The 23917-nt window shown below is 38.8% G+C and overlaps 18 non-coding genes across 18 annotated transcripts; all 18 read left to right on the top strand.

Annotated features, from left to right (window-relative positions):
* Positions 1 to 509: 509 nt before the first annotated feature.
* Positions 510 to 582, top strand: trnar-ucg (transfer RNA arginine (anticodon UCG)). Its single transcript has one exon. It is a non-coding gene; the product is annotated as a tRNA-Arg (tRNA).
* Positions 583 to 3120: 2538 nt separating this feature from the next.
* Positions 3121 to 3193, top strand: trnar-ucg (transfer RNA arginine (anticodon UCG)). Its single transcript has one exon. It is a non-coding gene; the product is annotated as a tRNA-Arg (tRNA).
* A 285-nt stretch (positions 3194 to 3478) lies between these two features.
* On the top strand, positions 3479 to 3551 carry trnar-ucg (transfer RNA arginine (anticodon UCG)). Its single transcript has one exon. It is a non-coding gene; the product is annotated as a tRNA-Arg (tRNA).
* A 2896-nt stretch (positions 3552 to 6447) lies between these two features.
* trnal-uag (transfer RNA leucine (anticodon UAG)) lies at positions 6448 to 6520 on the top strand. Its single transcript has one exon. It is a non-coding gene; the product is annotated as a tRNA-Leu (tRNA).
* A 644-nt stretch (positions 6521 to 7164) lies between these two features.
* trnar-ucg (transfer RNA arginine (anticodon UCG)) lies at positions 7165 to 7237 on the top strand. Its single transcript has one exon. It is a non-coding gene; the product is annotated as a tRNA-Arg (tRNA).
* A 2077-nt stretch (positions 7238 to 9314) lies between these two features.
* trnal-uag (transfer RNA leucine (anticodon UAG)) lies at positions 9315 to 9387 on the top strand. Its single transcript has one exon. It is a non-coding gene; the product is annotated as a tRNA-Leu (tRNA).
* A 644-nt stretch (positions 9388 to 10031) lies between these two features.
* Positions 10032 to 10104, top strand: trnar-ucg (transfer RNA arginine (anticodon UCG)). The gene has a single exon. It is a non-coding gene; the product is annotated as a tRNA-Arg (tRNA).
* Positions 10105 to 11615: 1511 nt separating this feature from the next.
* Positions 11616 to 11688, top strand: trnal-uag (transfer RNA leucine (anticodon UAG)). Its single transcript has one exon. It is a non-coding gene; the product is annotated as a tRNA-Leu (tRNA).
* Positions 11689 to 12332: 644 nt separating this feature from the next.
* On the top strand, positions 12333 to 12405 carry trnar-ucg (transfer RNA arginine (anticodon UCG)). The gene has a single exon. It is a non-coding gene; the product is annotated as a tRNA-Arg (tRNA).
* Positions 12406 to 13766: 1361 nt separating this feature from the next.
* On the top strand, positions 13767 to 13839 carry trnar-ucg (transfer RNA arginine (anticodon UCG)). Its single transcript has one exon. It is a non-coding gene; the product is annotated as a tRNA-Arg (tRNA).
* A 1360-nt stretch (positions 13840 to 15199) lies between these two features.
* On the top strand, positions 15200 to 15272 carry trnar-ucg (transfer RNA arginine (anticodon UCG)). Its single transcript has one exon. It is a non-coding gene; the product is annotated as a tRNA-Arg (tRNA).
* Positions 15273 to 16274: 1002 nt separating this feature from the next.
* trnar-ucg (transfer RNA arginine (anticodon UCG)) lies at positions 16275 to 16347 on the top strand. Its single transcript has one exon. It is a non-coding gene; the product is annotated as a tRNA-Arg (tRNA).
* Positions 16348 to 17349: 1002 nt separating this feature from the next.
* On the top strand, positions 17350 to 17422 carry trnar-ucg (transfer RNA arginine (anticodon UCG)). Its single transcript has one exon. It is a non-coding gene; the product is annotated as a tRNA-Arg (tRNA).
* Positions 17423 to 18066: 644 nt separating this feature from the next.
* On the top strand, positions 18067 to 18139 carry trnar-ucg (transfer RNA arginine (anticodon UCG)). Its single transcript has one exon. It is a non-coding gene; the product is annotated as a tRNA-Arg (tRNA).
* Positions 18140 to 18783: 644 nt separating this feature from the next.
* Positions 18784 to 18856, top strand: trnar-ucg (transfer RNA arginine (anticodon UCG)). The gene has a single exon. It is a non-coding gene; the product is annotated as a tRNA-Arg (tRNA).
* Positions 18857 to 20565: 1709 nt separating this feature from the next.
* Positions 20566 to 20639, top strand: trnar-ucg (transfer RNA arginine (anticodon UCG)). The gene has a single exon. It is a non-coding gene; the product is annotated as a tRNA-Arg (tRNA).
* Positions 20640 to 21283: 644 nt separating this feature from the next.
* Positions 21284 to 21356, top strand: trnar-ucg (transfer RNA arginine (anticodon UCG)). The gene has a single exon. It is a non-coding gene; the product is annotated as a tRNA-Arg (tRNA).
* Positions 21357 to 21641: 285 nt separating this feature from the next.
* trnar-ucg (transfer RNA arginine (anticodon UCG)) lies at positions 21642 to 21714 on the top strand. The gene has a single exon. It is a non-coding gene; the product is annotated as a tRNA-Arg (tRNA).
* Positions 21715 to 23917: the final 2203 nt, after the last annotated feature.

The following is a 23917-nucleotide window of genomic DNA, read 5'->3' as shown; positions in this document are numbered from 1 at the left end:
GTGTCTGATTCTGCATCACAAGATTGAGGGATAGCTTCTCTTCGTACTTGTTCAATATAACTAGCTTTCCTCATTCGGACCGGTTCACAATTTTGATATCTATTGTTGCAAAACAACGTCTGAATGATGTCATATTGGATTATGTGGAGTAGAGTGTGTCGCCTAATGGATAAGGTGTTTGACTTCAAATCAGACGATTGAGGGTTTGACTCTCCTCGTTGTTGTTTAATTTCATTAGCACAACTATTTTGGACATGTTCGCAACTTCCCGAGATAAGGCTTTGTTCTTCTTGCTTTGAAAAGCTAGGACATTGTTATAATATTTAATAATCTAAGAGTGCGAGGCCTGAGTAATATTGTGTCTGATTATGCATCACAAGATTGAGGGATAGCGTCTCTTCGTACTTGTTCAATATCACTAGCTTTCCTCATTCGGACAGGTTCGCAAGTTTCATGTCTATTGTGGTAAAACAACGTCTGCATGATGTCAGATAAGTTTATATGAAACAGGCTGCGTGGCCTAATGGATAAGGCGTCTGACTTCGAATCAGAAGATTGAGGGTTCGAGTCCCTTCGTGGTCGTTTAATTTCATAAACTCAGTTAATTTGGACTTGTTCGCAACTTCCCGAGATAAGGCTTTGTTCTTCTTGCTTTGAAAAGCTAGGACATTGTTATAATATTTAATAATCTAAGAGTGCGAGGCCTGAGTAATATTGTGTCTGATTATGCATCACAAGATTGAGGGATAGCGTCTCTTCGTACTTGTTCAATATCACTAGCTTTCCTCATTCGGACAGGTTCGCAATTTTCATGTCTATTGTGGTAAAACAACGTCTGCATGATGTCATATAAGTGTATTTGAAACAGGCTGCGTGGCCTAATGGATAAGGTGTCTGACTTCGAATCAGAAGACTGAGGTTTCGATTCCCTTCGTGGTCGTTTAATTTCGTAAACTCAGTTAATTTGGACTTGTTTGCAATTTCCTGAAATAAGTCTTTGTTCTTGTTGCTTTGAAATGCTAGAACATTGTCATGCAACTTCAATGATCTAAGAATGCGAGACCTGTGAAATATTGTGTCTGATTCTGCATCACAAGATTGAGGGATAGCTTCTCTTCGTACTTGTTCAATATAACTAGCTTTCCTCATTCGGACCGGTTCACAATTTTGATATCTATTGTTGCAAAACAACGTCTGAATGATGTCATATTGGATTATGTGGAGTAGAGTGTGTCGCCTAATGGATAAGGTGTTTGACTTCAAATCAGACGATTGAGGGTTTGACTCTCCTCGTTGTTGTTTAATTTCATTAGCACAGCTATTTTGGACATGTTCGCAACTTCCCGAGATAAGGCTTTGTTCTTCTTGCTTTGAAAAGCTAGGACATTGTTATAATATTTAATAATCTAAGAGTGCGAGGCCTGAGTAATATTGTGTCTGATTATGCATCACAAGATTGGGGGATAGCGTCTCTTCGTACTTGTTCAATATCACTAGCTTTCCTCATTCGGACAGGTTCGCAATTTTCATGTCTATTGTGGTAAAACAACGTCTGCATGATGTCATATAAGTGTATATGAAACAGGCTGCGTGGCCTAATGGATAAGGTGTCTGGCTTCGAATCAGAAGATTGAGGTTTCGAGTCCCTTCGTGGTCGTTTAATTTCGTAAACTCAGTTAATTTGGACTTGTTTGCAATTTCCTGAAATAGTGTCTGACTTCGAATCAGAAGATTGAGGTTTCGAGTCCCTTCGTGGTCGTTTAATTTCGTAAACTCAGTTAATTTGGACTTGTTTGCAATTTCCTGAAATAAGTCTTTGTTCTTGTTGCTTTGAAATGCTAGGACATTGTCATGCAACTTCAATGATCTAAGAATGCGAGACCTGTGAAATATTGTGTCTGATTCTGCATCACAAGATTGAGGGATAGCTTCTCTTCGTACTTGTTCAATATAACTAGCTTTCCTCATTCGGACCTGTTCACAATTTTGATGTCTATTGTTGCAAAACAACGTCTGAATGATGTCATATTGGATTATGTGGAGTAGAGTGTGTCGCCTAATGGATAAGGTGTTTGACTTCAAATCAGACGGTTGAGGGTTTGACTCTCCTCGTTGTTGTTTAATTTCATTAGCTCAGCTATTTTGGACATGTTCGCAACTTCCCGAGATAAGGCTTTGTTCTTCTTGCTTTGAAAAGCTAGGACATTGTTATACAATTTAATAATCTAAGAGTGCGAGGCCTGAGTAATATTGTGTCTGATTATGCATCACAAGATTGAGGGATAGCGTCTCTTCATACTTGTTCAATATCACTAGCTTTCCTCATTCGTACAGGTTCGCAATTTTCATGTCTATTGTGGCAAAACAACGTCTGCATGATGTCATATAGGAGTATATGTAACAGGTTGCGTGGCCTAATGGATAAGGCGTCTGACTTCGAATCAGAAGATTAAGGGATCGAGTCCCTTCGTGGTCGTTTAATTTCATAAACTCAGTTAATTTGGACTTGTTTGCAATTTGCGGAAATAAGTCTTTGTTCTTGTTGCTTTGAAATGCTAGAACATTGTCATGCAACTTCAATGATCTAAGAATGCGAGACCTGTGAAATATTGTGTCTGATTCTGCATCACAAGATTGAGGGATAGCGTCTCTTCGTACTTGTTCAATATAACTAGCTTTCCTCATTCGGACCGGTTCACAATTTTGATGTCTATTGTTGCAAAACAACGTCAGAATGATGTCATATTGGATTATGTGGAGTAGAGTGTGTCGCCTAATGGATAAGGTGTTTGACTTCAAATCAGACGATTGAGGGTTTGACTCTCCTCGTTGTTGTTTAATTTCATTAGCACAACTATTTTGGACATGTTCGCAACTTCCCGAGATAAGGCTTTGTTCTTCTTGCTTTGAAAAGCTAGGACATTGTTATAATATTTAATAATCTAAGAGTGCGAGGCCTGAGTAATATTGTGTCTGATTATGCATCACAAGATTGAGGGATAGCGTCTCTTCGTACTTGTTCAATATCACTAGCTTTCCTCATTCGGACAGGTTCGCAAGTTTCATGTCTATTGTGGTAAAACAACGTCTGCATGATGTCATATAAGTTTATATGAAACAGGCTGCGTGGCCTAATGGATAAGGCGTCTGACTTCGAATCAGAAGATTGAGGGTTCGAGTCCCTTCGTGGTCGTTTAATTTCATAAACTCAGTTAATTTGGACTTGTTCGCAACTTCCCGAGATAAGGCTTTGTTCTTCTTGCTTTGAAAAGCTAGGACATTGTTATAATATTTAATAATCTAAGAGTGCGAGGCCTGAGTAATATTGTGTCTGATTATGCATCACAAGATTGATGGATAGCGTCTCTTCGTACTTGTTCAATATCACTAGCTTTCCTCATTCGGACAGGTTCGCAATTTTCATGTCTATTGTGGTAAAACAACGTCTGCATGATGTCATATAGGAGTATATGTAACAGGCTGCGTGGCCTAATGGATAAGGCGTCTGACTTCGAATCAGAAGATTGAGGGTTCGAGTCCCTTCGTGGTCGTTTAATTTCATAAACTCAGTTAATTTGGACTTGTTCGCAACTTCCCGAGATAAGGCTTTGTTCTTCTTGCTTTGAAAAGCTAGGACATTGTTATAATATTTAATAATCTAAGAGTGCGAGGCCTGAGTAATATTGTGTCTGATTATGCATCACAAGATTGAGGGATAGCGTCTCTTCGTACTTGTTCAATATCACTAGCTTTCCTCATTCGGACAGGTTCGCAATTTTCATGTCTATTGTGGTAAAACAACGTCTGCATGATGTCATATAAGTGTATTTGAAACAGGCTGCGTGGCCTAATGGATAAGGTGTCTGACTTCGAATCAGAAGATTGAGGTTTCGATTCCCTTCGTGGTCGTTTAATTTCGTAAACTCAGTTAATTTGGACTTGTTTGCAATTTCCTGAAATAAGTCTTTGTTCTTGTTGCTTTGAAATGCTAGAACATTGTCATGCAACTTCAATGATCTAAGAATGCGAGACCTGTGAAATATTGTGTCTGATTCTGCATCACAAGATTGAGGGATAGCTTCTCTTCGTACTTGTTCAATATAACTAGCTTTCCTCATTCGGACCGGTTCACAATTTTGATATCTATTGTTGCAAAACAACGTCTGAATGATGTCATATTGGATTATGTGGAGTAGAGTGTGTCGCCTAATGGATAAGGTGTTTGACTTCAAATCAGACGATTGAGGGTTTGACTCTCCTCGTTGTTGTTTAATTTCATTAGCACAGCTATTTTGGACATGTTCGCAACTTCCCGAGATAAGGCTTTGTTCTTCTTGCTTTGAAAAGCTAGGACATTGTTATAATATTTAATAATCTAAGAGTGCGAGGCCTGAGTAATATTGTGTCTGATTATGCATCACAAGATTGAGGGATAGCGTCTCTTCGTACTTGTTCAATATCACTAGCTTTCCTCATTCGGACAGGTTCGCAATTTTCATGTCTATTGTGGTAAAACAACGTCTGCATGATGTCATATAAGTGTATATGAAACAGGCTGCGTGGCCTAATGGATAAGGTGTCTGACTTCGAATCAGAAGATTGAGGTTTCGAGTCCCTTCGTGGTCGTTTAATTTAGTAAACTCAGTTAATTTGGACTTGTTTGCAATTTCCTGAAATAGTGTCTGACTTCGAATCAGAAGATTGAGGTTTCGAGTCCCTTCGTGGTCGTTTAATTTCGTAAACTCAGTTAATTTGGACTTGTTTGCAATTTCCTGAAATAAGTCTTTGTTCTTGTTGCTTTGAAATGCTAGGACATTGTCATGCAACTTCAATGATCTAAGAATGCGAGACCTGTGAAATATTGTGTCTGATTCTGCATCACAAGATTGAGGGATAGCTTCTCTTCGTACTTGTTCAATATAACTAGCTTTCCTCATTCGGACCTGTTCACAATTTTGATGTCTATTGTTGCAAAACAACGTCTGAATGATGTCATATTGGATTATGTGGAGTAGAGTGTGTCGCCTAATGGATAAGGTGTTTGACTTCAAATCAGACGGTTGAGGGTTTGACTCTCCTCGTTGTTGTTTAATTTCATTAGCTCAGCTATTTTGGACATGTTCGCAACTTCCCGAGATAAGGCTTTGTTCTTCTTGCTTTGAAAAGCTAGGACATTGTTATACAATTTAATAATCTAAGAGTGCGAGGCCTGAGTAATATTGTGTCTGATTATGCATCACAAGATTGAGGGATAGCGTCTCTTCATACTTGTTCAATATCACTAGCTTTCCTCATTCGTACAGGTTCGCAATTTTCATGTCTATTGTGGCAAAACAACGTCTGCATGATGTCATATAGGAGTATATGTAACAGGTTGCGTGGCCTAATGGATAAGGCGTCTGACTTCGAATTAGAAGATTAAGGGTTCGAGTCCCTTCGTGGTCGGTTAATTTCATAAACTCAGTTAATTTGGACTTGTTTGCAATTTCCTGAAATTAGTCTTTGTTCTTGTTGCTTTGAAATGCTAGGACATTGTCATGCAACTTCAATGATCTAAGAATGCGAGACCTGTGAAATATTGTGTCTGATTCTGCATCACAAGATTGAGGGATAGCGTCTCTTCGTACTTGTTCAATATAACTAGCTTTCCTCATTCGGACCGGTTCACAATTTTGATATCTATTGTTGCAAAACAACGTCTGAATGATGTCATATTGGATTATGTGGAGTAGAGTGTGTCGCCTAATGGATAAGGTGTTTGACTTCAAATCAGACGATAGAGGGTTTGACTCTCCTCGTTGTTGTTTAATTTCATTAGCACAGCTATTTTGGACATGTTCGCAATTTCACGAGATAAGGCTTTGTTCTTCTTGCTTTGAAAAGCTAGGACATTGTTATAATATTTAATAATCTAAGAGTGCGAGGCCTGAGTAATATTGTGTCTGATTATGCATCACAAGATTGAGGGATAGCGACTCTTCGTACTTGTTCAATATCACTAGCTTTCCTCATTCGGACAGGTTCGCAATTTTCATGTCTATTGTGGTAAAACAACATCTGCATGATGTCATATAGGTGTATATGAAACAGGCTGCGTGGACTAATGGATAAGGCGTCTGACTTCGAATTAGAAGATTAAGGGTTCGAGTCCCTTCGTGGTCGGTTAATTTCATAAACTCAGTTAATTTGGACTTGTTTGCAACTTCCCGAGATAAGGCTTTGTTCTTCTTGCTTTGAAAAGCTAGGACATTGTTATAATATTTAATAATCTAAGAGTGCGAGGCCTGAGTAATATTGTGTCTGATTATGCATCACAAGATTGAGGGATAGCGTCTCTTCGTACTTGTTCAATATCACTAGCTTTCCTCATTCGGACAGGTTCGCAATTTTCATGTCTATTGTGGAAAAACAACGTCTGCATGATGTCATATAGGTGTAAATGAATCAGGGTGCGTGGCCTAATGGATAAGGCGTCTGACTTAGAATCAGAAGATTGAGGGTTCGAGTCCCTTCGTGGTCGTTTAATTTCGTAAACTCAGTTAATTTGGACTTGTTTGCAATTTCCTGAAATAAGTCTTTGTTCTTGTTGCTTTGAAATGCTAGGACATTGTCATGCAACTTCAATGATCTAAGAATGCGAGACCTGTGAAATATTGTGTCTGATTCTGCATCACAAGATTGAGGGATAGCTTCTCTTCGTACTTGTTCAATATAACTAGCTTTCCTCATTCGGACCGGTTCACAATTTTGATGTCTATTGTTGCAAAACAACGTCTGAATGATGTCATATTGGATTATGTGGAGTAGAGTGTGTCGCCTAATGGATAAGGTGTTTGACTTCAAATCAGACGATTGAGGGTTTGACTCTCCTCGTTGTTGTTTAATTTCATTAGCTCAGCTATTTTGGACATGTTCGCAACTTCCCGAGATAAGGCTTTGTTCTTCTTGCTTTGAAAAGCTAGGACATTGTTATACAATTTAATAATCTAAGAGTGCGAGGCCTGAGTAATATTGTGTCTGATTATGCATCACAAGATTGAGGGATAGCGTCTCTTCATACTTGTTCAATATCACTAGCTTTCCTCATTCGGACAGGTTCGCAATTTTCATGTCTATTGTGGCAAAACAACGTCTGCATGATGTCATATAGGAGTATATGTAAAAGGTTGCGTGGCCTAACGGATAAGGCGTCTGACTTCGAATCAGAAGATTAAGGGTTCGAGTCCCTTCGTGGTCGTTTAATTTCATAAACTCAGTTAATTTGGACTTGTTTGCAATTTGCGGAAATAAGTCTTTGTTCTTCTTGCTTTGAAAAGCTAGGACATTGTTATAATATTTAATAATCTAAGAGTGCGAGGCCTGAGTAATATTGTGTCTGATTATGCATCACAAGATTGAGGGATAGCGTCTCTTCGTACTTGTTCAATATCACTAGCTTTCCTCATTCGGACCGGTTCACAATTTTGATATCTATTGTTGCAAAACAACGTCTGAATGATGTCATATTGGATTATGTGGAGTAGAGTGTGTCGCCTAATGGATAAGGTGTTTGACTTCAAATCAGACGATTGAGGGTTTGACTCTCCTCGTTGTTGTTTAATTTCATTAGCACAGCTATTTTGGACATGTTCGCAACTTACCGAGATAAGGCTTTGTTCTTCTTGCTTTGAAAAGCTAGGACATTGTTATAATATTTAATAATCTAAGAGTGCGAGGCCTGAGTAATATTGTGTCTGATTATGCATCACAAGATTGAGGGATAGCGTCTCTTCGTACTTGTTCAATATCACTAGCTTTCCTCATTCGGACAGGTTCGCAATTTTCATGTCTATTGTGGTAAAACAACGTCTGCATGATGTCATATAAGTGTATATGAAACAGGCTGCGTGGCCTAATGGATAAGGTGTCTGACTTCAAATCAGAAGATTGAGGTTTCGAGTCCCTTCGTGGTCGTTTAATTTCGTAAACTCAGTTAATTTGGACTTGTTTGCAATTTCCTGAAATAAGTCTTTGTTCTTGTTGCTTTGAAATGCTAGGACATTGTCATGCAACTTCAATGATCTAAGAATGTGAGACCTGTGAAATATTGTGTCTGATTCTGCATCACAAGATTGAGGGATAGCGTCTCTTCGTACTTGTTCAATATAACTAGCTTTCCTCATTCGGACCGGTTCACAATTTTGATGTCTATTGTTGCAAAACAACGTCAGAATGATGTCATATTGGATTATGTGGAGTAGAGTGTGTCGCCTAATGGATAAGGTGTTTGACTTCAAATCAGACGATTGAGGGTTTGACTCTCCTCGTTGTTGTTTAATTTCAATTGCACAGCTATTTTGGACATGTTCGCAACTTCCCGAGATAAGGCTTTGTTCTTCTTGCTTTGAAAAGCTAGGACATTGTTATAATATTTAATAATCTAAGAGTGCGAGGCCTGAGTAATATTGTGTCTGATTATGCATCACAAGATTGAGGGATAGCGTCTCTTCGTACTTGTTCAATATCACTAGCTTTCCTCATTCGGACAGGTTCGCAATTTTCATGTCTATTGTGGCAAAACAACGTCTGCATGATGTCATATAGGAGTATATGTAACAGGTTGCGTGGCCTAATGGATAAGGCGTCTGACTTCGAATTAGAAGATTAAGGGTTCGAGTCCCTTCGTGGTCGGTTAATTTCATAAACTCAGTTAATTTGGACTTGTTTGCAATTTCCTGAAATTAGTCTTTGTTCTTGTTGCTTTGAAATGCTAGAACATTGTCATGCAACTTCAATGATCTAAGAATGCGAGACCTGTGAAATATTGTGTCTGATTCTGCATCACAAGATTGAGGGATAGCGTCTCTTCGTACTTGTTCAATATAACTAGCTTTCCTCATTCGGACCGGTTCACAATTTTGATGTCTATTGTTGCAAAACAACGTCTGAATGATGTCATATTGGATTATGTGGAGTAGAGTGTGTCGCCTAATGGATAAGGTGTTTGACTTCAAATCAGACGATTGAGGGTTTGACTCTCCTCGTTGTTGTTTAATTTCATTAGCACAGCTATTTTGGACATGTTTGCAACTTCCCGAGATAAGGCTTTGTTCTTCTTGCTTTGAAAAGCTAGGACATTGTTATAATATTTAATAATCTAAGAGTGCGAGGCCTGAGTAATATTGTGTCTGATTATGCATCACAAGATTGAGGGATAGCGTCTCTTCGTACTTGTTCAATATCACTAGCTTTCCTCATTCGGACAGGTTCGCAATTTTCATGTCTATTGTGGAAAAACAACGTCTGCATGATGTCATATAGGTGTAAATGAATCAGGCTGCGTGGCCTAATGGATAAGGCGTCTGACTTAGAATCAGAAGTTTGAGGGTTCGAGTCCCTTCGTGGTCGTTTAATTTCATAAACTCAGTTAATTTGGACTTGTTTGCAATTTCCTGAAATAAGTCTTTGTTCTTGTTGCTTTGAAATGCTAGGACATTGTCATGCAACTTCAATGATCTAAGAATGCGAGACCTGTGAAATATTGTGTCTGATTCTGCATCACAAGATTGAGGGATAGCTTCTCTTCGTACTTGTTCAATATAACTAGCTTTCCTCATTCGGACCGGTTCACAATTTTGATGTCTATTGTTGCAAAACAACGTCTGAATGATGTCATATTGGATTATGTGGAGTAGAGTGTGTCGCCTAATGGATAAGGTGTTTGACTTCAAATCAGACGATTGAGGGTTTGACTCTCCTCGTTGTTGTTTAATTTCAATTGCACAGCTATTTTGGACATGTTCGCAACTTCCCGAGATAAGGCTTTGTTCTTCTTGCTTTGAAAAGCTAGGACATAGTTATAATATTTAATAATCTAAGAGTGCGAGGCCTGAGTAATATTGTGTCTGATTATACATCACAAGATTGAGGGATAGCGCCTCTTCGTACTTGTTCAATATCACTAGCTTTCCTCATTCGGACAGGTTCGCAATTTTCATGTCTATTGTGGCAAAACAACGTCTGCATGATGTCATATAGGAGTATATGTAACAGGTTGCGTGGCCTAATGGATAAGGCGTCTGACTTCGAATCAGAAGATTAAGGGTTCGAGTCCCTTCGTGGTCGTTTAATTTCATAAACTCAGTTAATTTGGACTTGTTTGCAATTTGCGGAAATAAGTCTTTGTTCTTGTTGCTTTGAAATGCTAGAACATTGTCATGCAACTTCAATGAGACTTCAAATCAGACGATTGAGGGTTTGACTCTCCTCGTTGTTGTTTAATTTCATTAGCACAACTATTTTGGACATGTTCGCAACTTCCCGAGATAAGGCTTTGTTCTTCTTGCTTTGAAAAGCTAGGACATTGTTATAATATTTAATAATCTAAGAGTGCGAGGCCTGAGTAATATTGTGTCTGATTATGCATCACAAGATTGAGGGATAGCGTCTCTTCGTACTTGTTCAATATCACTAGCTTTCCTCATTCGGACAGGTTCGCAAGTTTCATGTCTATTGTGGTAAAACAACGTCTGCATGATGTCATATAAGTGTATATGAAACAGGCTGCGTGGCCTAATGGATAAGGCGTCTGCCTTCGAATCAGAAGATTGAGGGTTCGAGTCCCTTCGTGGTCGTTTAATTTCATAAACTCAGTTAATTTGGACTTGGTCGCAACTTCCCGAGATAAGGCTTTGTTCTTCTTGCTTTGAAAAGCTAGGACATTGTTATAATATTTAATAATCTAAGAGTGCGAGGCCTGAGTAATATTGTGTCTGATTATGCATCACAAGATTGAGGGATAGCGTCTCTTCGTACTTGTTCAATATCACTAGCTTTCCTCATTCGGACAGGTTCGCAATTTTCATGTCTATTGTGGCAAAACAACGTCTGCATGATGTCATATAGGAGTATATGTAACAGGTTGCGTGGCCTAATGGATAAGGCGTCTGACTTCGAATTAGAAGATTAAGGGTTCGAGTCCCTTCGTGGTCGGTTAATTTCATAAACTCAGTTAATTTGGACTTGTTTGCAATTTCCTGAAATTAGTCTTTGTTCTTGTTGCTTTGAAATGCTAGAACATTGTCATGCAACTTCAATGATCTAAGAATGCGAGACCTGTGAAATATTGTGTCTGATTCTGCATCACAAGATTGAGGGATAGCGTCTCTTCGTACTTGTTCAATATAACTAGCTTTCCTCATTCGGACCGGTTCACAATTTTGATGTCTATTGTTGCAAAACAACGTCTGAATGATGTCATATTGGATTATGTGGAGTAGAGTGTGTCGCCTAATGGATAAGGTGTTTGACTTCAAATCAGACGATTGAGGGTTTGACTCTCCTCGTTGTTGTTTAATTTCATTAGCACAGCTATTTTGGACATGTTTGCAACTTCCCGAGATAAGGCTTTGTTCTTCTTGCTTTGAAAAGCTAGGACATTGTTATAATATTTAATAATCTAAGAGTGCGAGGCCTGAGTAATATTGTGTCTGATTATGCATCACAAGATTGAGGGATAGCGTCTCTTCGTACTTGTTCAATATCACTAGCTTTCCTCATTCGGACAGGTTCGCAATTTTCATGTCTATTGTGGAAAAACAACGTCTGCATGATGTCATATTGGTGTAAATGAATCAGGCTGCGTGGCCTAATGGATAAGGCGTCTGACTTAGAATCCGAAGATTGAGGGTTCGAGTCCCTTCGTGGTCGTTTAATTTCATAAACTCAGTTAATTTGGACTTGTTTGCAATTTCCTGAAATAAGTCTTTGTTCTTGTTGCTTTGAAATGCTAGGACATTGTCATGCAACTTCAATGATCTAAGAATGCGAGACCTGTGAAATATTGTGTCTGATTCTGCATCACAAGATTGAGGGATAGCTTCTCTTCGTACTTGTTCAATATAACTAGCTTTCCTCATTCGGACCGGTTCACAATTTTGATGTCTATTGTTGCAAAACAACGTCTGAATGATGTCATATTGGATTATGTGGAGTAGAGTGTGTCGCCTAATGGATAAGGTGTTTGACTTCAAATCAGACGATTGAGGGTTTGACTCTCCTCGTTGTTGTTTAATTTCATTAGCTCAGCTATTTTGGACATGTTCGCAACTTCCCGAGATAAGGCTTTGTTCTTCTTGCTTTGAAAAGCTAGGACATTGTTATACAATTTAATAATCTAAGAGTGCGAGGCCTGAGTAATATTGTGTCTGATTATGCATCACAAGATTGAGGGATAGCGTCTCTTCATACTTGTTCAATATCACTAGCTTTCCTCATTCGGACAGGTTCGCAATTTTCATGTCTATTGTGGCAAAACAACGTCTGCATGATGTCATATAGGAGTATATGTAACAGGTTGCGTGGCCTAATGGATAAGGCGTCTGACTTCGAATCAGAAGATTAAGGGTTCGAGTCCCTTCGTGGTCGTTTAATTTCATAAACTCAGTTAATTTGGACTTGTTTGCAATTTGCGGAAATAAGTCTTTGTTCTTGTTGCTTTGAAATGCTAGAACATTGTCATGCAACTTCAATGATCTAAGAATGCGAGACCTGTGAAATATTGTGTCTGATTCTGCATCACAAGATGGAGGGATAGCGTCTCTTCGTACTTGTTCAATATAACTAGCTTTCCTCATTCGGACCGGTTCACAATTTTGATGTCTATTGTTGCAAAACAACGTCAGAATGATGTCATATTGGATTATGTGGAGTAGAGTGTGTCGCCTAATGGATAAGGTGTTTGACTTCAAATCAGACGATTGAGGGTTTGACTCTCCTAGTTGTTGTTTAATTTCATTAGCACAGCTATTTTGGACATGTTCGCAATTTCCCGAGATAAGGCTTTGTTCTTCTTGCTTTGAAAAGCTAGGACATTGTTATAATATTTAATAATCTAAGAGTGCGAGGCCTGAGTAATATTGTGTCTGATTATGCATCACAAGATTGAGGGATAGCGTCTCTTCGTACTTGTTCAATATCACTAGCTTTCCTCATTCGGACAGGTTCGCAATTTTCATGTCTATTGTGGTAAAACAACGTCTGCATGATGTCATATAAGTGTATATGAAACAGGCTGCGTGGCCTAATGGATAAGGTGTCTGACTTCGAATCAGAAGATTGAGGTTTCGAGTCCCTTCGTGGTCGTTTAATTTCATAAACTCAGTTAATTTGGACTTGTTTGCAATTTGCGGAAATAAGTCTTTGTTCTTGTTGCTTTGAAATGCTAGAACATTGTCATGCAACTTCAATGATCTAAGAATGCGAGACCTGTGAAATATTGTGTCTGATTCTGCATCACAAGATTGAGGGATAGCGTCTCTTCGTACTTGTTCAATATAACTAGCTTTCCTCATTCGGACCGGTTCACAATTTTGATGTCTATTGTTGCAAAACAACGTCAGAATGATGTCATATTGGATTATGTGGAGTAGAGTGTGTCGCCTAATGGATAAGGTGTTTGACTTCAAATCAGACGATTGAGGGTTTGACTCTCCTCGTTGTTGTTTAATTTCATTAGCACAACTATTTTGGACATGTTCGCAACTTCCCGAGATAAGGCTTTGTTCTTCTTGCTTTGAAAAGCTAGGACATTGTTATAATATTTAATAATCTAAGAGTGCGAGGCCTGAGTAATATTGTGTCTGATTATGCATCACAAGATTGAGGGATAGCGTCTCTTCGTACTTGTTCAATATCACTAGCTTTCCTCATTCGGACAGGTTCGCAAGTTTCATGTCTATTGTGGTAAAACAACGTCTGCATGATGTCATATAAGTGTATATGAAACAGGCTGCGTGGCCTAATGGATAAGGCGTCTGACTTCGAATCAGAAGATTGAGGGTTCGAGTCCCTTCGTGGTCGTTTAATTTTATAAACTCAGTTAATTTGGACTTGTTCGCAACTTCCCGAGATAAGGCTTTGTTCTTCTTGCTTTGAAAAGCTAGGACATTGTTATAATATTTAATAATCTAAGAGTGCGAGGCCTGAGTAATATTGTGTCTGATTATGCATCACAAGATTGAGGGATAGCGTCTCTTCGTACTTGTTCAATATCACTAGCTTTCCTCATTCGGACCGGTTCACAATTTTGATATATATTGTTGCAAAGCAACGTCTGAATGATGTCATATTGGATTATGTGGAGTAGAGTGTGTCGCCTAATGGATAAGGTGTTTGACTTCAAATCAGACGATTGAGGGTTTGACTCTCCTCGTTGTTGTTTAATTTCATTAGCACAGCTATTTTGGACATGTTCGCAACTTCCCGAGATAAGGCTTTGTTCTTCTTGCTTTGAAAAGCTAGGACATTGTTATAATATTTAATAATCTAAGAGTGCGAGGCCTGAGTAATATTGTGTCTGATTATGCATCACAAGATTGAGGGATAGTGTCTCTTCGTACTTGTTCAATATCACTAGCTTTCCTCATTCGGACAGGTTCGCAATTTTCATGTCTATTGTGGTAAAACAACGTCTGCATGATGTCATATAAGTGTATATGAAACAGGCTGCGTGGCCTAATGGATAAGGTGTCTGACTTCGAATCAGAAGATTGAGGTTTCGAGTCCCTTCGTGGTTGTTTAATTTCGTTAACTCAGTTAATTTGGACTTGTTTGCAATTTCCTGAAATAAGTCTTTGTTCTTGTTGCTTTGAAATGCTAGGACATTGTCATGCAACTTCAATGATCTAAGAATGCGAGACCTGTGAAATATTGTGTCTGATTCTGCATCACAAGATTGAGGGATAGCTTCTCTTCGTACTTGTTCAATATAACTAGCTTTCCTCATTCGGACCGGTTCACAATTTTGATGTCTATTGTTGCAAAACAACGTCTGAATGATGTCATATTGGATTATGTGGAGTAGAGTGTGTCGCCTAATGGATAAGGTGTTTGACTTCAAATCAGACGGTTGAGGGTTTGACTCTCCTCGTTGTTGTTTAATTTCATTAGCTCAGCTATTTTGGACATGTTCGCAACTTCCCGAGATAAGGCTTTGTTCTTCTTGCTTTGAAAAGCTAGGACATTGTTATACAATTTAATAATCTAAGAGTGCGAGGCCTGAGTAATATTGTGTCTGATTATGCATCACAAGATTGAGGGATAGCGTCTCTTCGTACTTGTTCAATATCACTAGCTTTCCTCATTCGGACAGGTTCGCAATTTTCATGTCTATTGTGGTAAAACAACGTCTGCATGATGTCATATAGGAGTATATGTAACTGGCTGCGTGGCCTAATGGATAAGGCGTCTGACTTCGAATCAGAAGATTGAGGGTTCGAGTCCCTTCGTGGTCGTTTAATTTCATAAACTCAGTTAATTTGGACTTGTTCGCAACTTCCCGAGATAAGGCTTTGTTCTTCTTGCTTTGAAAAGCTAGGACATTGTTATAATATTTAATAATCTAAGAGTGCGAGGCCTGAGTAATATTGTGTCTGATTATGCATCACAAGATTGAGGGATAGCGTCTCTTCGTACTTGTTCAATATCACTAGCTTTCCTCATTCGGACAGGTTCGCAATTTTCATGTCTATTGTGGAAAAACAACGTCTGCATGATGTCATATAGGTGTAAATGAAACAGGCTGCGTGGCCTAATGGATAAGGCGTCTGACTTCGAATCAGAAGATTGAGTGTTCGAGTCCCTTCGTGGTCGTTTAATTTCGTAAACTCAGTTAATTTGGACTTCTTTGCAATTTCCTGAAATAAGTCTTTGTTCTTGTTGCTTTGAAATGCTAGGACATTGTCATGCAACTTCAATGATCTAAGAATGCGAGACCTGTGAAATATTGTGTCTGATTCTGCATCACAAGATTGAGGGATAGCTTCTCTTCGTACTTGTTCAATATAACTAGCTTTCCTCATTCGGACCGGTTCACAATTTTGATGTCTATTGTTGCAAAACAACGTCTGAATGATGTCATATTGGATTATGTGGAGTAGAGTGTGTCGCCTAATGGATAAGGTGTTTGACTTCAAATCAGACGATTGAGGGTTTGACTCTCCTCGTTGTTGTTTAATTTCATTAGCACAGCTATTTTGGACATGTTCGCAACTTCCCGAGATAAGGCTTTGTTCTTCTTGCTTTGAAAAGCTAGGACATTGTTATAATATTTAATAATCTAAGAGTGCGAGGCCTGAGTAATATTGTGTCTGATTATGCATCACAAGATTGAGGGATAGCGTCTCTTCGTACTTGTTCAATATCACTAGCTTTCCTCATTCGGACAGGTTCGCAAGTTTCATGTCTATTGTGGTAAAACAACGTCTGCATGATGTCATATAAGTGTATATGAAACAGGCTGTGTGGCCTAATGGATAAGGCGTCTGACTTCGAATCAGAAGATTGAGGGTTCGAGTCCCTTCGTGGTCGTTTAATTTCATAAACTCAGTTAATTTGGACTTGTTCGCAACTTCCCGAGATAAGGCTTTGTTCTTCTTGCTTTGAAAAGCTAGGACATTGTTATAATATTTAATAATCTAAGAGTGCGAAGCCTGAGTAATATTGTGTCTGATTATGCATCACAAGATTGAGGGATAGCGTCTCTTCGTACTTGTTCAATATCACTAGCTTTCCTCATTCGGACAGGTTCGCAATTTTCATGTCTATTGTGGTAAAACAACGTCTGCATGATGTCATATAGGTGTACATGAAACAGGCTGCGTGGCCTAATGGATAAGGTGTCTGACTTCGAATCAGAAGATTGAGGTTTCGAGTCCCTTCGTGGTCGTTTAATTTCGTAAACTCAGTTAATTTGGACTTGTTTGCAATTTCCTGAAATAAGTCTTTGTTCTTGTTGCTTTGAAATGCTAGGACATTGTCATGCAACTTCAATGATCTAAGAATGCGAGACCTGTGAAATATTGTGTCTGATTCTGCATCACAAGATTGAGGGATAGCTTCTCTTCGTACTTGTTCAATATAACTAGCTTTCCTCATTCGGACCGGTTCACAATTTTGATGTCTATTGTTGCAAAACAACGTCTGAATGATGTCATATTGGATTATGTGGAGTAGAGTGTGTCGCCTAATGGATAAGGTGTTTGACTTCAAATCAGACGGTTGAGGGTTTGACTCTCCTCGTTGTTGTTTAATTTCATTAGCTCAGCTATTTTGGACATGTTCGCAACTTCCCGAGATAAGGCTTTGTTCTTCTTGCTTTGAAAAGCTAGGACATTGTTATACAATTTAATAATCTAAGAGTGCGAGGCCTGAGTAATATTGTGTCTGATTATTCATCACAAGATTGAGGGATAGCGTCTCTTCATACTTGTTCAATATCACTAGCTTTCCTCATTCGGACAGGTTCGCAATTTTCATGTCTATTGTGGCAAAACAACGTCTGCATGATGTCATATAGGAGTATATGTAACAGGTTGCGTGGCCTAATGGATAAGGCGTCTGACTTCGAATCAGAAGATTAAGGGTTCGAGTCCCTTCGTGGTCGGTTAATTTCATAAACTCAGTTAATTTGGACTTGTTTGCAATTTCCTGAAATAAGTCTTTGTTCTTGTTGCTTTGAAATGCTAGAACATTGTCATGCAACTTCAATGATCTAAGAATGCGAGACCTGTGAAATATTGTGTCTGATTCTGCATCACAAGATTGAGGGATAGCGTCTCTTCGTACTTGTTCAATATAACTAGCTTTCCTCATTCGGACCGGTTCATAATTTTGATGTCTATTGTTGCAAAACAACGTCTGAATGATGTCATATTGGATTATGTGGAGTAGAGTGTGTCGCCTAATGGATAAGGTGTTTGACTTCAAATCAGACGATTGAGGGTTTGACTCTCCTCGTTGTTGTTTAATTTCATTAGCACAGCTATTTTGGACATGTTCGCAATTTCCCGAGATAAGGCTTTGTTCTTCTTGCTTTGAAAAGCTAGGACATTGTTATAATATTTAATAATCTAAGAGTGCGAGGCCTGAGTAATATTGTGTCTGATTATACATCACAAGATTGAGGGATAGCGCCTCTTCGTACTTGTTCAATATCACTAGCTTTCCCCATTCGGACAGGTTCGCAATTTTCATGTCTATTGTGGTAAAACAACGTCTGCATGATGTCATATAGGAGTATATGAAACAGGCTGCGTGGCCTAATGGATAAGGCGTCTGACTTCGAATCAGAAGATCGAGGGTTCGAGTCCCTTCGTGGTCGTTTAACTTCATAAACTCAGTTAATTTGGACTTGTTTGCAATTTGCGGAAATAAGTCTTTGTTCTTGTTGCTTTGAAATGCTAGAACATTGTCATGCAACTTCAATGATCTAGGAATGCGAGACCTGTGAAATATTGTGTCTGATTCTGCATCACAAGATTGAGGGATAGCGTCTCTTCGTACTTGTTCAATATAACTAGCTTTCCTCATTCGGACCGGTTCACAATTTTGATATCTATTGTTGCAAAACAACGTCTGAATGATGTCATATTGGATTATGTGGAGTAGAGTGTGTCGCCTAATGGATAAGGTGTTTGACTTCAAATCAGAAGATTGAGGGTTTGACTCTCCTCGTTGTTGTTTAATTTCATTAGCACAGCTATTTTGGACATGTTCGCAATTTCCCGAGATAAGGCTTTGTTCTTCTTGCTTTGAAAAGCTAGGACATTGTTATAATATTTAATAATCTAAGAGTGCGAGGCCTGAGTAATATTGTGTCTGATTATGCATCACAAGATTGAGGGATAGCGTCTCTTCGTACTTGTTCAATATCACTAGCTTTCCTCATTCGGACAGGTTCGCAATTTTCATGTCTATTGTGGTAAAACAACGTCTGCATGATGTCATATAGGAGTATATGTAACAGGCTGCGTGGCCTAATGGATAAGGCGTCTGACTTCGAATCAGAAGATTGAGGGTTCGAGTCCCTTCGTGGTCGTTTAATTTCATAAACTCAGTTAATTTGGACTTGTTCGCAACTTCCCGAGATAAGGCTTTGTTCTTCTTGCTTTGAAAAGCTAGGACATTGTTATAATATTTAATAATCTAAGAGTGCGAGGCCTGAGTAATATTGTGTCTGATTATGCATCACAAGATTGAGGGATAGCGTCTCTTCGTACTTGTTCAATATCACTAGCTTTCCTCATTCGGACAGGTTCGCAATTTTCATGTCTATTGTGGTAAAACAACGTCTGCATGATGTCATATAAGTGTATATGAAACAGGCTGCGTGGCCTAATGGATAAGGTGTCTGACTTCGAATCAGAAGATTGATGTTTCGAGTCAATTCGTGGTCGTTTAATTTCGTTAATTTGGACTTGTTTGCAATTTCCTGAAATAAGTCTTTGTTCTTGTTGCTTTGAAATGCTAGGACATTGTCATGCAACTTCAATGATCTAAGAATGCGAGACCTGTGAAATATTGTGTCTGATTCTGCATCACAAGATTGAGGGATAGCTTCTCTTCGTACTTGTTCAATATAACTAGCTTTCCTCATTCGGACCGGTTCACAATTTTGATGTCTATTGTTGCAAAACAACGTCTGAATGATGTCATATTGGATTATGTGGAGTAGAGTGTGTCGTCTAATGGATAAGGTGTTTGACTTCAAATCAGACGATTGAGGGTTTGACTCTCCTCGTTGTTGTTTAATTTCATTAGCACAGCTATTTTGGACATGTTCGCAACTTCCCGAGATAAGGCTTTGTTCTTCTTGCTTTGAAAAGCTAGGACATTGTTATAATATTTAATAATCTAAGAGTGCGAGGCCTGAGTAATATTGTGTCTGATTATGCATCACAAGATTGAGGGATAGCGTCTCTTAGTACTTGTTCAATATCACTAGCTTTCCTCATTCGGACAGGTTCGCAATTTTCATGTGTATTGTGGTAAAACAACGTCTGCATGATGTCATATAGGAGTATATGTAACAGGCTGCGTGGCCTAATGGATAAGGAGTCTGACTTCGAATTAGAAGATTGAGGGTTCGAGTCCCTTCGTGGTCGTTTAATTTCATAAACTCAGTTAATTTGGACTTGTTCGCAACTTCCCGAGATAAGGCTTTGTTCTTCTTGCTTTGAAAAGCTAGGACATTGTTATAATATTTAATAATCTAAGAGTGCGAGGCCTGAGTAATATTGTGTCTGATTATGCATCACAAGATTGAGGGATAGCGTCTCTTCGTACTTGTTCAATATCACTAGCTTTCCTCATTCGGACAGGTTCGCAATTTTCATGTCTATTGTGGTAAAACAACGTCTGCATGATGTCATATAAGTGTATATGAAACAGGCTGCGTGGCCTAATGGATAAGGCGTCTGACTTCGAATCAGGAGATTGAGGGTTTGAGTCCCTTCGTGGTCGTTTAATTTCATAAACTCAGTTAATTTGGACTTGTTCGCAACTTCCCGAGATAAGGCTTTGTTCTTCTTGCTTTGAAAAGCTAGGACATTGTTATAATATTTAATAATCTAAGAGTGCGAGGCCTGAGTAATATTGTGTCTGATTATGCATCACAAGATTGAGGGATAGCGTCTCTTCGTACTTGTTCAATATCACTAGCTTTCCTCATTCGGACAGGTTCGCAATTTTCATGTCTATTGTGGTAAAACAACGTCTGCATGATGTCATATAGGTGTATATGAAACAGGCTGCGTGGCCTAATGGATAAGGCGTCTGACTTCGAATCAGAAGATTGAGGGTTTCGAGTCCCTTCGTGGTCATTTAATTTCGTAAACTCAGTTAATTTGGACTTGTTTGCAATTTCCTGAAATAAGTCTTTGTTCTTGTTGCTTTGAAATGCTAGGACATTGTCATGCAACTTCAATGATCTAAGAATGCGAGACCTGTGAAATATTGTGTCTGATTCTGCATCACAAGATTGAGGGATAGCTTCTCTTCGTACTTGTTCAATATAACTAGCTTTCCTCATTCGGACCGGTTCACAATTTTGATGTCTATTGTTGCAAAACAACGTCTGAATGATGTCATATTGGATTATGTGGAGTAGAGTGTGTCGCCTAATGGATAAGCTGTTTGACTTCAAATCAGACGATTGAGGGTTTGACTCTCCTCGTTGTTGTTTAATTTCATTAGCACAGCTATTTTGGACATGTTCGCAACTTCCCGAGATAAGGCTTTGTTCTTCTTGCTTTGAAAAGCTAGGACATTGTTATAATATTTAATAATCTAAGAGTGCGAGGCCTGAGTAATATTGTGTCTGATTATGCATCACAAGATTGAGGGATAGCGTCTCTTAGTACTTGTTCAATATCACTAGCTTTCCTCATTCGGACAGGTTCGCAATTTTCATGTGTATTGTGGTAAAACAACGTCTGCATGATGTCATATAAGGGTATATGAAACAGGCTGCGTGGCCTAATGGATAAGGCGTCTGACTTCGAATCAGAAGATTGAGGGTTCGAGTCCCTTCGTGGTTGTTTAATTTCATAAACTCAGTTAATTTGGACTTGTTCGCAACTTCCCGAGATAAGGCTTTGTTCTTCTTGCTTTGAAAAGCTAGGACATTGTTATAATATTTAATAATCTAAGAGTGCGAGGCCTGAGTAATATTGTGTCTGATTATGCATCACAAGATTGAGGGATAGCGTCTCTTCGTACTTGTTCAATATCACTAGCTTTCCTCATTCGGACAGGTTCGCAATTTTCATGTCTATTGTGGTAAAACAACGTCTGCATGATGTCATATAGGTGTATATGAAACAGGCTGCGTGGCCTAATGGATAAGGCGTCTGACTTCGAATCAGAAGATTGTGGGTTCGAGTCCCTTCGTGGTCATTTAATTTCGTAAACTCAGTTAATTTGGACTTGTTTGCAATTTCCTGAAATAAGTCTTTGTTCTTGTTGCTTTGAAATGCTAGGACATTGTCATGCAACTTCAATGATCTAAGAATGCGAGACCTGTGAAATGTTGTGTCTGATTCTGCATCACAAGATTGAGGGATAGCTTCTATTCGTACTTGTTCAATATAACTAGCTTTCCTCATTCGGACCGGTTCACAATTTTGATATCTATTGTTGCAAAACAACGTCTGAATGATGTCATATTGGATTATGTGGAGTAGAGTGTGTCGCCTAATGGATAAGGTGTTTGACTTCAAATCAGACGATTGAGGGTTTGACTCTCCTCGTTGTTGTTTAATTTCATTAGCACAGCTATTTTGGACATGTTCGCAACTTCCCGAGATAAGGCTTTGTTCTTCTTGCTTTGAAAAGCTAGGACATTGTTATAATATTTAATAATCTAAGAGTGCGAGGCCTGAGTAATATTGTGTCTGATTATGCATCACAAGATTGAGGGATAGCGTCTCTTCGTACTTGTTCAATATCACTAGCTTTCCTCATTCGGACAGGTTCGCAATTTTCATGTCTATTGTGGTAAAACAACGTCTGCATGATGTCATATAGGAGTATATGTAACAGGCTGCGTGGCCTAATGGATAAGGCGTCTGACTTCAAATCAGAAGATTGAGGGTTTGAGTCCCTTCGTGGTTGTTTAATTTCATAAACTCAGTTAATTTGGACTTGTTTGCAATTTCCTGAAATAAGTCTTTGTTCTTGTTGCTTTGAAATGCTAGAACATTGTCATGCAACTTCAATGATCTAAGAATGCGAGACCTGTGAAATATTGTGTCTGATTCTGCATCACAAGATTGAGGGATAGCTTCTCTTCGTACTTGTTCAATATAACTAGCTTTCCTCATTCGGACCGGTTCACAATTTTGATATCTATTGTTGCAAAACAACGTCTGAATGATGTCATATTGGATTATGTGGAGTAGAGTGTGTCGCCTAATGGATAAGGTGTTTGACTTCAAATCAGACGATTGAGGGTTTGACTCTCCTCGTTGTCGTTTAATTTCATTAGCACAGCTATTTTGGACATGTTCGCAACTTCCCGAGATAAGGCTTTGTTCTTCTTGCTTTGAAAAGCTAGGACATTGTTATAATATTTAATAATCTAAGAATGCGAGACCTGAGTAATATTGTGTCTGATTATGCATCACAAGATTGAGGGATAGCTTCTCTTCGTAATTGTTCAATATCACTAGCTTTCCTCATTCGGACAGGTTCGCAATTTTCATGTCTATTGTGGTAAAACAACGTCTGCATGATGTCATATAGGAGTATATTTAACAGGCTGCGTGGCTCAATGGATAAGGCGTCTGACTTCGAATCAGAAGATTGATGTTTCGAGTCCCTTCGTGGTCGTTTAATTTCGTTAATTTGGACTTGTTTGCAATTTCCTGAAATAAGTCTTTGTTCTTGTTGCTTTGAAATGCTAGGACATTGTCATGCAACTTCAATGATCTAAGAATGCGAGACCTGTGAAATATTGTGTCTGATTCTGCATCACAAGATTGAGGGATAGCTTCTCTACGTACTTGTTCAATATAACTAGCTTTCCTCATTCGGACCGGTTCACAATTTTGATGTCTATTGTTGCAAAACAACGTCTGAATGATGTCATATTGGATTATGTGGAGTAGAGTGTGTCGCCTAATGGATAAGGTGTTTGACTTCAAATCAGACGATTGAGGGTTTGACTCTCCTCGTTGTTGTTTAATTTCATTAGCTCAGCTATTCTGGACATGTTCGCAACTTCCCGAGATAAGGCTTTGTTCTTCTTGCTTTGAAAAGCTAGGACATTGTTATAATATTTAATAATCTAAGAATGCGAGACCTGAGTAATATTGTGTCTGATTATGCATCACAAGATTGAGGGATAGCTTCTCTTCGTACTTGTTCAATATCACTAGCTTTCGTCATTCGGACAGGTTCGCAATTTTCATGTCTATTGTGGTAAAACAACGTCTGCATGATGTCATATAGGAGTATATGTAACAGGCTGCGTGGCCTAATAGATAAGGCGTCTGACTTCGAATCAGAAGATTGAGGGTTCGAGTCCCTTCGTGGTCTTTTAATTTCATAAACTCAGTTAATTTGGACTTGTTCGCAACTTCCCGAGATAAGGCATAGT

This window comes from Salvelinus alpinus, chromosome 25, assembly GCF_045679555.1.
Source record: "Salvelinus alpinus chromosome 25, SLU_Salpinus.1, whole genome shotgun sequence".
Lineage (NCBI taxonomy): Eukaryota > Metazoa > Chordata > Actinopteri > Salmoniformes > Salmonidae > Salvelinus > Salvelinus alpinus.
Note: the sequence above shows the minus strand (reverse complement) of the source record. Positions and strands in the feature narration are given on the sequence as shown.